At 41.6% G+C, this 13,599-nt stretch overlaps 1 protein-coding gene across 4 annotated transcripts in view; it reads right to left on the bottom strand.

Moving 5' to 3' along the window:
• Positions 1–13,599, bottom strand: part of CLIC6 (chloride intracellular channel 6) — an 85,933-nt gene that overhangs the window by 34,891 nt on the left and 37,443 nt on the right. The gene's annotated exons all lie outside the window — the stretch shown is intronic.

Here is a 13,599-nt window from a genome sequence, read left to right as displayed (position 1 = left end):
ACTGCTGGAAGATTCATTCATAGAGGCAGGTTTAACATAAGAGTGGTGGCAGCAGCAAACCCACCTTCTTCTCCCTAGCTTGGTAAGCATTGCTTCCCCATTGCTCCTCTCTTAGCTGCTGAGATGGGAATCCCTCTTGTTTCAATCTACTTTTAACCATTGCAGAAATAAACCTACTGGAAAAGAAAGTTGTGTTCTTTTCAAGAACCACACTATATTGCTTTGTTTAACTCTTCTCTTCACATGGCTGTATTCTTAGATTTCAAAACCTACAGAAATATAGGCAATGATAGCCAAAGAAACCTGAATGCTCTGAATCTGCACATAGCTAGCAATCTGTGGTTTTGCGAACCCTTGGAAATGCTGTACCCATTTATAGATCACTGAATTAAAGGGTTTGGTACTTTTACCCCACATAGTTCAAAACCTGAATACCCCTTCACAATGAATGCTGGTGAGGGACATCGTTTGTCTACGTTTGTGTTAAATTGACTATAAACCAGGTCACAAGTACACAAGCAACAAACCAAATGCTATTAGCTATTTATCCTGTTACAAGAATTATGGTTTAAATACCTCAATGCTATTTCTAATCCGTATTTAATAACATGGCAAAATACCAGCTGAACATTTTAAATCGAGACAAAAAACTTATATCCTTGTTAAATTCTTACAGGGAATTATTGCAACAAAAGAGCATTATATTCTGGAACACATTATAGGTCTGGGAAAAACAGATTAACTGATATTTTAATGACACATCCTGTTTAACATGATATTTAACATGTTGTATAGCCACATTATTTTAATCTACAAACAAAATTACATCTATAAAATATCTATAATTTGTCTTGTAAGGGGAAAAAAAGCATTTAATAAGCTACAGAGCGAAAAAAAGCTGGAGGGGGTGGTGAGGTGGACAAGAAAGCAATCTTGCAATGATAATCCTAATTCCTACACTTTGGCCAAATAAGGAAGATGAAAGAAGAGGCTGGTTGTGTGCTGCGCTTTTTTTTTTTTTTAATTGTGTGGGGGTGTTTGTTTTGTTTTTTTGAGTAGAAAATAAATGAAACATTCATGCAAAATGTTACAAATAAAGAACCCTGTTGGCTCAGAACCTCCCGCAAATCATTAATATCTGGGTACATCACCTAATGAAATATTGGCAATGAAAAATACCAGCCGAAGTGGCAAAATGGTAATGGAGATCTGGTGGAAGTGATCTTCTTTCCTCTCCTTCCCACTGGAGGCGTCCAGTGCTGGGTATCTTCTCTTCCCTTTCCCTTCCCCCCAAACTGAAATACTTTGTAATCTGTGGGAATCAATTATTGCTAAATAAACAATTTTTTAAGTAAACATGCTCTAGAAATCCTGCTACAGACTAACCAACCCCAAGTATTCAAAAATCAGAATTCAAGCCTCGAAACATTGTAAGTTTGGTTTTAAAAATGGTTTGGGTTTGTTTTCTCTCCCCATCTCCCATGACTAATTTTGGGGGGAAGGTGTATTTGCCTGCTGGTTTTTTAATCTTTCAGGTGCATTCAACACACATTTTTAAACTTTTGTATTCAACCATAAGGGCTAGGAACCTTATTTATGTAATGAAATCTCAGATTCTCATGTAATTGCTCCACTCCAGGGGCTGGAGCTTCAAGAAAAAACACCAGGTTTTGCAGAATTTGGAAACACTGCAAACCCCTCACACCTTCAGTCTACTACATCGTATATAGTAGCCTGTAGTCTGCTGGTGTGAAACCAAATTGTATTACAACTTGGTTTGGGGTTAAAAGTGTTTGAAAATAATTCCAGACATGATTATATGTCCTAATGTGAACAGGGCCTCAAGTAAAGAAAGTGGCAGGCTTCTTTTTATTTTATTTTAGCATTTCTGAGAAACCATGTCCCATGTTGATGATGTAAATTTAAGATATTCTATTCTGCTGTTGTTGAACTCATTAAATAACCAGTATAGTCCTGTTCCACTTTGGTCCCAGATGAAAAATGTAGTATTGTTATATTCTGAAATGCCAGTTTATGAATGGAAACAGAACCAGAGAGGGAAACATCATGACCACAGCAGCTTCAGTCTGCCAGTGCCAATACTACCCTTCCTGATGAATAGGAAAAGGAAATAAGTAACCTCCAGTCATTAAGCTAATGATACAAAATTGTTCTGTGTCTCTAAGGTTTTGTAAAAGGAGAACTGGAAGGGGCAATTCTCCTCCCTGTATGATCTGAGCAACAATTTCCTTCCCACACCTGCTACGGCTCACCTAATACACAGCCTGATAGCTGATTCTTCCATGGAAAGGGGCGCTTATTTCTGAGTAAGGCCCTCTCCAGGGAACCTCGGGTTTTCTGCTTCACACATATAACCGCATATCATGTGTCACACAATGTCAATGAGGATCAAAAGGCTCAAACTATTCATTCTGATAAAATGCTATATAAATTTAAATTATCATAAGCAGATTTTAAACAACTAATTAAAATGGCATGCACTGTGTAAAGCATCAACATTTTGTTTACAAAACTAGAGAAACTTTTTTTTGAAAACTAAAAAAAGTTTGCTTAATGGCTAAAAACGTTAATTACTGAAAAATCAATTAGTATGTAATCATTCAACTTCTTCAGTCTTTTATCAGTAAATAAACATAGCAAATGGAAATGCAAACAACTCCTTATCACATCATGACATTTTACTATCAGTTAGCAGCAAAAAAAAATAAATCATATAACCTTCATATGCCATTTAATTATGCTCCTTACAATAACCTGTGTTCTAACCAAGGGATATGTGATTTTTTTTTTCTTCAGCTGGGGTTACATTTTTATTTTAGACCAAAGAATCAAAATATGCAGAAAACTATGTGAAACACTAACAATGATAGAAAGTCAGTAAGGTCCAGAATCCTCAAAGATATTTAGGCTCCTAACTCCCATTGATTTGGACATTTGAATACCTTTGAGGATCAAGACCTAAATCTCTACTTGTTATCCACATTTTACAGATGGGGAACTGAAACAATATTTGCTTGTATTAAGATTGTACTCTTTGGAGTGGGGACAGTCTCTTGGAGTGCACAGTACAATAACACCCTGATCTCAGATGGACTTCTCAGTTCTACTGTCATATTAATAATAATAATCATGGCAAGGCTGCATACCCTCTGCATGTCCTCACAACCACTAGAAAAACTTTTTTTTTTTTTTTGCTTTCAAAAATAGGGCTCTGTGTGTATGAGTCCATGAGAGAGAATTGGGTTTTTGGGTTTTTTTACACAATCATAGAACCATAAAAAAAATGCAGCATAGCCACTGTGCATGCTATGACTGTGAGTAATGCCGCAGCCGCCATGTGTGTGAGACACCTGTAAAGCAAGATAACGTTGTGTGAAATTCTGTAGTAACCATAAGGCTACTTAACTTTCTCCCCAGTAATAGAATAGTGATGCTGTACATCTGAAGGCCAGAAGGAGTTGTGTGCACTGGTATTTTTTTTTTCTACACAAATAAAAAGTGGCTCCTCTCCTCCCTGCCCTAAACTACAGAAACATATAAAATTAAACAACTAGCAGAATGCAAAGCTCTGAGCACAGCAATACAGCTTTTTCTGCCACCACAGGACATTAAGTAGGGCTGCAGTTACCCAGATGGATTTACAAAACCAAGGCTAGTTCCTGCCAAACTCAGGGCATTGGCAGCAATGAGATAAGGAAAACTCTTTTCTTTGCCCTTGGGAGTCTTATCTGTAAACAGTGTAGAATCAGACCCATAGTGAGGTCAATAGACATTCTTACCTGGGAGAAGAATGCTCACATGAGGAGCAAAGTTTGCAGGATTGAGCCCCTAGGGACTTCATCCTGCATTCCTTGAACATTTAAAACTACCACTAGTATCAGTTACAAGGAACATCGGATCAGGCCCTAGACCCTGACTCTGTTCATCAAAGTGTTTAAGGCCCATGTGACTTAAGCACATGCTTAAAGTAAAACACACTAATTCAATAAGTGAAAGTAATACATGTTTAAGAATATAGTTGTGAGGACATAAAATGTTTATTTTTTTATTTTTAATACTTTCTGACTAAAATAATTCTAGACCAAGAAGTCATTTGCAGTGACATTACAGAGGATAGGTGCTGGAGAATGATGGAGTATTGTGTGCATAAACCACTCTTGGGGCCTTTACAGACTTCAACCAAATAAACAAAATTTATACATCTTATAATTTGCAATCCTCAAATTACAGGACAGAAAGGGAACTCAAGATGTTTGGAGGGATTGTGGGGAAAAGAAAAAATCGACCCAGGGGTGCATTCAGCTTTATGTATGTGACCACATTATGATACCTCTATAATTTTGTGGTTGTGTCTTTTAATTTGTCTATTTTTGGAGCAGGGTTTGGGTTGTATGTTGTCAGAATTGGCATTAGTATACCTAAACAAAGCACTAAATTACTGCATAGTGTCTAAGCATGCCTTCAAGATCAAAGTTGCAAAAAAGAGTTATTTCAGTGTATAACTTTTAAAGCTATTTTTCAGTGAACAGGTTCAGGGAGTACATTTATCTGTATAATTTTAAGTTCTAAAACAGCTATGAATTGCCAAAAAAGGGGGGGGGGAGGGAGAGTGAGAGCAATTGTAACCATAAGTAAAGCTGAACCTCTCCCCATACTTTTAGAATTAATAAACTGTTTTTTGCTGCCATTGAAACAGGCTTTCAGTTTCATATCTCCTTAAAATGTGTAACTTTTGTTTGCCAAATTTACATTGGTCCTTTTCTCTAAAAGTGTACCACTTTAATAAACTAAAAAAGACCTCTCAATAAGTAGTCAACTCTATAAGCATCTGCAACCGGTGCATAGAGTATACACAATAACCTGAAGAGTTATGAAAGGAATTCATAATGCCGTTCCTCTTAAGCTGTATTATGGCATCCTAAATTGCCATACTGCATCCAACAAAATAGCTGAGCAAGGGCAAATGCTTGTGGGAAGTTGGCCAGTTTCCTGTTTTGTGAATCTTGGGAACAAAACAGAATCCCTGGCTAATGTGTTTAACTACTGCACACAATTGTCTCTGCAAACTCAGCACTTCAAAATATATACAAGATTTGAAACTGCAATACAAATATTTTATAAATGGCTACTTTACAGGAATTGCCCTGCTTGTGATGGATAGCAGCAGGTGGCCAGTTTGAATGAAAGCACGGTTTGGTTTTGTTCTGGTTTCATTAAAACATGCTAGTTGATGGATAGTTACCCTTTCCTCGCCCATTCCCTGATATAAGGTTGAGCTGTGCTTGTGCTCTGCCTGGGGCAATGACTCTTTTCTGGCTACTTCCTTTTTAAGTTGGGCTGGCTGCTATGATATGAAATATGGGGTGTGGTTGGAAGACCCTATAATTAAGGCTACGTTTTAGTCATGGGTATTTTTAGTAAAAGTCATGGAGAGGTCACGGGCAGTAAACAAAAATTCACGGCCCGTGACCTGTCCATGACTTTTACTAAAAATACCTGTGACCAAAACTTGGGCGGGGGGCCGCAGGTGCTCTACGGGTGGTGGCCCGGGACCCCACTGGTGCTTGAGGGGGGCGGGGTTGGTGGGGCTGGCAGGTCTCCCTACCTGGCTCTGCATCCCTGAAGCTCCTAGGTAGTGGAGGAGCACAGGCTACCGGGAACCACAGTCAATGGGACCTGCGGGGGCAGGGCCTGCAGGCGCAGGCAGCGCGTGGCACGGAGCCAGCCTCCCCCAGCCTCTCCGCTGCTTAGGAGCTGCAGGGGCATGCCAGTGGGAGCCCCCCCACCCCAAGGTAAGCACCCCCCCCCCCGCACCCTCTGGGCCCCCCCCCACACACCCAAACTGCTGTTGCTGGCCTAGGGGCTGCCCGGCTGGGGCTGCCCGGCTGGGGCAGCTCCTGAGCCAGCACCAGCTGCTGCGGCAGCAGAAGTCATGGAGGTCACGGAATCCATGACTTCCGTGACAGACTCGCAGCCTTACCTATAATCAACATTGCAGTAGTGCTGGGAAAATATAAGAAGGCAAACTGGGAGAGGGAAGGAACACACGAGAGCCCAGCTGAACTTAGCAGCACCAGGAAGAAAGGAAGTACAGAACCAAATAAAGGCATCTTGTCCTTGGTGGTTTCAATTAAACACATAGAGAACAGGTAGGATGCAAGACAAGTAGGGATGGGCTGTATTCATTGAGGAAAGCATGTAGAATGAGTGTGGAAAGAAGAGGGAATTTGGAACTTTAGGGAGTAGGGTTGCCAGGCCTCCGGTTTTCGACCGGGACTCTGGCGGCTCCAGTCAGCACCCCTGACCGTGCCATTAAAAGTCCAGTTGGCGGCACAGCGGGAGCCTGGGGCTAAGGCAGACTCCCTACCTGCCCTGGCTCTACGCTGCTCTTGGAAGCTGCTGCTAAGTTCCTGCGACCCTTGGGCGCTGGGGCAGCCAGGGACTAGGAGGCTCCATGCACTGCCCCCACCCCCAATGCCAGCTCTGCAGCTTCCATTGGCCTGGAACTACGACCAATGGGAGCTGCGGGGGCAGCGCACACCGCGCAGAATCACCTGGCCACCCATGTGCCTAGAGGCCGCAGGGATCTGGCAGCCAATTCCTCAGAGCCATGGTAAGTGCTGCCAGGACCCTGCACCTCCTCCCGCAACCCAACCCCCCGCCCCTCATCCCCTGCCCCAGCCCAGAGCCCCCTCCTACACCCTAAACCCCTCATCCCTGGCCCCAGCCAGAGCCCTCAACCCCCAGCCTGGAGCCCCCCTCCTTCACCCCAAACCCCTCATCCCCAGCCCCACTCCAAAGCCTGCAGCCCCAGCCCAGAGCCCATACCCCCTCCCACCCCCCAACCCCCTGTCCCAGCCTGGTGAAAGTGAGTGAGTGTGGGGAAGAGCGAGCAATGGAGGGGGGATGGAGGGAGTGGGGCCTCGGGCAAGGGGTCGGGGCAGAGTGTTTGGTTTAGTGTAATTAGAAATTTGGCAACCCTACTCTCACACCCTAACTCCCTCCCAGACCCCGTACGCCCACCTGCACCCCAAACTCCCTCCTGGAGCCTGCAGCCCAAAACCCCTCTTGCATCCCAATCTCCTGCTCCAGCCCTGAGCCCCCTTTTATACCCCAAACCCCTCAGCCCCAGCCCCACCCCAGAACCCACACCCCTCCTGCATCCAAGCCCCTACCCCAGCCCTGAGCCCACACTCCAAACCCCTTGGCCCCAGCCCAGAGCCTCCTCCTGCATCCTGAACTCCTCATTTCTGACCCCACTTCAGAGCCCACACCCCCAGCTGGAGCCCTCACCTCAGACCTGCCCCAGCACAGCAAAAGTGAGTGAGAGCGGGGAAGAGTGAGCGATGGAGGGCTGGAGTGAGTTGGGGTGTGGAGACTCAGAGAAGGAGCAGGGCAGGGGCGGGGCCTCAGGGAAGGGACAGGAAAGGGATGGAGCAAGGGTGTTCGGTTTTGTGCCACTAGAAAGTTGGCAACCCTATTAGGGAGGCAGCTGAAGAAAAGAAGCAGGGACCTTTCTACTGTTGTCTAAACGTAATCAAATGTTCCTCTACTCACTCCACAGTGATGTATCCTGGCTTTGCATTTAACAAATCTGGTCACCTTAGGCAAATCTCAAATGATTTGCTTTGCTTTGGATCAGCATGCAACTTTCCCAAAACCTTTCAGTCTGCAAAATGGGCTGGAAGCTTCACAATAAGAGGCCTTTTGTGAGATTCCCCATATTTCATATTTTAACAAGAACAGAAACCCATAAAAAACAGGGCAATGTAACCTCACATAATTGAAACTGTATTTATCTAAATTCTGGCCCCCCAATAACAATGTGTCTATATTATAATGATTAACAGTGATTTTTTTTTTTTTTACATATTTTTGTTTGGTTACCAGAAGTGATTTTCACCCAGGGACAAGCAAAAATCCAAATCTGAGATATAAGTCTTTCCTCTGTAAGTTTTTCCTGGAAATCTGCATGTCAAACATCAGACACAGAGTGAAGTATATCAGATGGAAATACAGGCTGTGATTTTTTTCAATGGAATTTGAGCACCTAATTCCTAGGGGCTCCTTTGAAAATCACAGCCAGAGTACTTAAAGAAAGATATCAAGCCCAAATAATTTAATTTTAGAATAGTCTTTTTTTTTAATCTTAATACATAGGCTAGACCACAGTTCCATAACTGGATCCTATAAACATTTCATGGAAAGTAAAGGTTCCTCCTCTTCTGCATTATGAAGCATGTGTGATCAGGTGTGATATCTGTAAGCATGGTGCAGTATCTGATTTTTTTCCTACTGTTTCTTTCAGTGGCCAAAATCTCTCTGCCTTGTTTACTTTCCTGTGTATCAGAATTTCTGATAATTCAGCAAATCTCTAAGAATATATGGCCAGATCCTGAAAATCAGCTATTTGGTGCACAACACATCTCAGGAAGGGTGCAATGAAGGCTGGAAATCAATGGAGTTACTTCAGATTACAAAAATGTAACTGAGATCAAAAACTCACGCATTGGAAGGATGAATGAAATGAATCACCCTGTGAATAAGAGACCAAAAAGGTCACAAAGATTGGATGAAGTCTGTTATTTTAATCTTAGCCTTTTGAAGAGCTCTTAAGATACACCATTTATTGTTAACCCAGAATCTGAGCAAGAACTCTTTTGACATAGTATCAGAAGGGTAGCCGTGTTAGTCTGGATCTGTAAAAGCAGCAAAGAGTCCTGTGGCACCTTATAGACTAACAAACGTATTGGAGCATGAGCTTTCCTGGGTGAATACCCACTTCGTCATCATGCCTCTGACGAAGTGGGTATTCACCCACGAAAGCTCATGCTCCAATACGTCTGTTAGTCTATAAGGTGCCACAGGATTCTTTTGACATAGGATTAATTTGATGGAAGATCTCATACTGAAATGAGTAGTCCAGCTGTTTGAGTTCTGCCCTTACAGCCAAATTACTAGACCCTCTGATCTTCAGAATTACTGAAATTTGTAGTTAAAACTATGAGGTTTAATTCTGTTCTTATCTGAAATATCTTAAAGGTGACTTGCAAGTATGTTTTTAAATGAACCAGGTATAGAATTATGTCCTGAATATCCTAAATAGTAAAGTTAGAAGTAGTATTCAATTCCTAGGCAATTTTAAACCTACCAGAGAAGATTTGCAAAGGCACATATGGTGGTTAGGTGCCCACATCCCACAGAAAGTCAATGGGAGTTAAGTGCATCGCTGCCATTTGGGTCTTTGAAAATCTCCTTCACCCTTCTTTATGATAGTTTTATAGCCCCTGAAGTCACAGATCCCTGGTTCCCATGAGTGATATCCCAGTATACCTGAGGATGGTGACAGTACAACCACCAAGGAATCCAGCTGAAGCATGAAGGTTCCCTAGAAAAAAATAGGTGGTGGTTTTTACTGGGCAGGTTGGCAACTTAATTTTTAAATATGATGAGGTGTCATGTTGGGAGACGATGGTGCTGGTAATTCAGAAAAATAGGTAACAATGGTAACTTTTTAATCCTTTATGTGAAGATATGGTTCAAACTAATGTTTTCAGGTCTGCAACAGACTTTCTGTGTATCCCTGGGCAAGTCACTCAGGGACAGTTTTTTAATGATATTTAGGCACTTAAAGATGTAGATAGTTGTCTAGTGGGTATTAGATACCTAGGCACTTTAGAAAATCCTAGTATGCACCTATCTGCATCTTTAGGTGCCTAAATAGCTTGAAAAATCTGGCCCTTAAGACCTGGCCACAAAATTATTGTCTATCTGGTCTATCCCAGGACAAGGTGGAGCTAAGCATGATGTCAGATTGGTGGAGGCTTTTTACAGAAATCCAATTTTCAGGTAGGAACAAATGTCCTTGTTTCAGTCTTAAATTAACATCACAAATCTATTTGCTTGTAATGTTTAGGCTTAGTGAGCCAAACTGTTCTCATTTGCACTAGTACAAAACTAGAGTCACAAGGAGTTATCCTGGATTTACAGTGCAGCTAAGAGCAGAATCTGGCCTGAGATATTGCACTGGTTCATGCTCTCACTAGTTGTTGTTGCCTTCAGTTTTCAACAGAGAAGAGTTGAAATAATTTAGATTAATTTCATGCTTCCTTAACACCATTACACTTTTACCACAGTGCCAAAATAATTTCTGGCTTGATCCTGCAAGTTTACAATCTAAGTATAAAACATGAGACAACAGGTGAATGCAGCAGACTGGGGGAGCACAAGGTAACAATGAAACAATAGTGGTCAGGATGACAGGCAGCAGTCTCGGCCTAACTGTTAGCGAATTTTCTGCAGGCATCACAAGAGAGGAAAGTTTTAAAGAGGAATTTGAGAGAGGGCAATGAGGTGGCTTTATTTTCAGGGAGCTCTTATTATACATAACGGGCAACAAAGTTTGTTGGGGAAAAAAATTTAAATGGTAGAAAAGGGGTGGAGGGCAACAGCCCAACAGTACAGAAGAGATGACTGGCTGGCATAATGGTATTATTTTGAGCAGCAGTGGGCTAGAGACATGTGCACTGGGATGCGTTGGGTCGGGCTCTTTTCAGGGGGGATCATTTCATGCTGGAAATAAAACCCATGGATTCAATTTGCTTGCTTCTCACTTTTTAACTCTCTAGTTTTGGCAATAAGCATTTACTAATTGGGGGAATACCATGTCAGACTCTGCTGCATCACCACACTGGGACCATCCCCGACTACACTCTATATGGGCTGATGCAGTCACGCAGTACTCATTTTTGGTATCCACTCTGCCTCTGTTTAGTATTAAATGCTTACGTAACTTGGTACAGCCTAAACATTATACCTATGTTTTTTAAATATCTTGAGCCCACTCTGAGCCACAGTGGGGACCCACCTTTTCTATCCCATCCCTTCCCAGTGGGCAGGAGGAGTACAGAGAAACAGTGCAGCTCCTCATAGCAGCAGGGAAAAAGAGGCATGATTCCTTCCAGCAGTAGAAAAGAGAGGGGCTCCCTGTCCTCTCAAATGCTGTGAATGGGGAGGTGCTGGGCTCCCAATACAGAGCTGCTCTAGGATGCCAGCCTCAGAGGTGGAGAAACAAGAGACCAGTCTTAGCTAATAAATTTAGTCATTTACCAAGTAGGTGTATAGTAAAATGTTCAGGTCTGGTTATGTCCTGCCAGTGAAGTCATTAGAATGATGAATGCATTATTTTCAAAGCAGTCGTGAATTACTAATGTTAAATCAGTCATGAAAATGTTCCTCCTTCCTTTTAGAAGTTCACAAATATTTCAGTTAACTATGCTTAAGCCTTATTTTTGGATTATAATGGCACAATTCACATTCTTATCCTTATTATGTCCTGCTCTCCAATTCTGATCCTTCAGCTATTCTACAAGGACTGGAATCATGCTCCAAGTGTGTTTTGCCTTTGCAAAGTGACTTTATGAAAGTGACGACATGGGATTCTGTATTTATGTCTCAATGATAATCCATATCAAATACTATCAGTTTTCAACACACAAAAAGATGTTGTTGTTTTCTGATTGCCAGCCCTTCAATCTCTGCTTGGGATTTGAAAATCAGACTGGGCTCTTTCTGCAAGACAGAAATTGTCCTCATTTATACTGGTGAAACTTCTGCCACATTATGACTTTAGTTACACCTGTGCAATCCTACTCCGTTTATTGACAGATCTATAATCACAATACAAAGAGGAGGTTGCATAAGTGGCCCTACAGTTGTTCACTCAACCTATGAGCCAGAAAAGAATGGAGTTCTCTCTCCCAGATCTGAGTTGGCCCTGCATGGCTCACAGTAGTAAAAATGAAACTGTCATTAAAAAAAGCACACCCGACTGAACATGCACAGGGTGCAGGTCTACTGAATAAGAAGGTAACATTTTTTCATAGTCACTTTTCAGAGTAAAACTGTACTATCCAACTTCTACTGTATAGATTTCTACTTTGTCCCAGAAATATTAATTTCAACTCTAGCCGCTGCATTCAGCTAATGGAAATCAATATGCTAGAGCTAAGTTATTTACAGTAAATTTATATCGCAATCAAGCTTGTATTTTAAAAAAAGCTATGGGGGGAGGAGTGGGGAGAGAGCAAGGGGACATAAAAATAGAGAACAACATTTATCTTTCCAGTATGGCAATATACAGTACATTGGATATTAAAGACTCAATAGCACTTGTAAAAATAGGGTTTTTCCCATGTTTTTGTTTGGTATAGAGCTAGCTTTACGTATGCAGTCCTAAGCTTCAAGAAAGGGAGAGAAATCAAGGCATAAATTGCTTGGTTTTCTGGATTCATTGCCAAATAGAAGGGGGAGATCAAACTGAGTTTTTTCTTCCCACTTCATTCTTGTGCCTGTGGACCAGGTCAACCCATGAATGAGTTGCACATTCTGCATTGGAAATATGATTTCCAGTAGCACAAGACCCAAAGTGGCCCCTCGTTTTCTTTGTTTATAAGGTTGGCCCTGCCTCGGTCAAATTGCTCCATGCTGCTCACTGTTGTGCTTGCTAAATTTGGTTGTTGCCCTCCAACCCAGTGGGGGACTTGGTTTTCATGGTGCTGACCTAAGGGTCCACCCATGCTGATCTGACTTCAGGATCAAGGCTATACTTTGTAGAACTGAGCAAGTAGGCAGAAATTAATTTCAGAACATTTCATAAATGTTAGTTTTTTATTTTGCCTATTTTTTTTTTCTAAATTAAATTTCACCTGCTTGAATTATAGGTATTTTGAATGTATGTAAATTGTGTATCTTTAACTGACCTACTAACACATTACATAGCAGCATGGGGTTGTTTGTTTTCCCCAAAAATGTCTGAATCCAGAATTGCCACATTTGTCTACATTTATTATCTGAAATTAATTTCAATTCTCAGTATCTGTCAAGTACTTCCTGATCTTTTTAGCATAAAACATGCTGTATAAATGTGACATCATATTATCAATGCTCTTAAAAAGGAATTTTCTATTTTCTTCCAAGTAAGTTCCTATAATGTCACTCCTTATGTATTTTTCTCTCGGGGTAATGGTGGTGCATCTTCTATCTCCTCCTACTTTGGAGATTTTAAACTCTCCAGGGACCTTTAACAAGTATTTCTCTACTTCACAAAATGTTGTGAGAATTATGTCATGCTCAGACACTACACTGATTAGCACAACAGAGAAGCCCATGAACAATCCAGCGTGACACGTAGCTTCTCATACACTTTTCATTTAAACATATAGAGATATCTAGACCAAAAAAGTAAAACATGTCAAAATAGTTGTGGGTGAAAGCCCTTTGGGAAATTGCCTCACTGACAGTTTTGCACTTTTCCTTTTCTTGCTGGTGTTATTATTAATTATTGTAACTTAGAATAACAAAACCAGGATTTGCAGCATAACGGAGAGTGGAAAACTTTGCAACATGTCTATGTTTAACCAAGAAGGAATGAAAAGTCAAAGGAGATTAATCTCGGGATTAAATAATAACCAAACCATTTTAACAAAACTGGATTTGCGTCTCGCAGATTTAAAGGACACTAGTAACAGCAAATGCACAACCAACGGCTCCCTCCCTTACAGCTGCGATCTGTAAGGA

The sequence above is a fragment of the Chrysemys picta genome, chromosome 1 (genome assembly GCF_011386835.1).
Source record: "Chrysemys picta bellii isolate R12L10 chromosome 1, ASM1138683v2, whole genome shotgun sequence".
NCBI lineage: Eukaryota > Metazoa > Chordata > Testudines > Emydidae > Chrysemys > Chrysemys picta.
The sequence above is the reverse complement of the archived record's forward strand: the minus strand, read 5'-3'. Positions and strand labels throughout refer to the sequence as shown.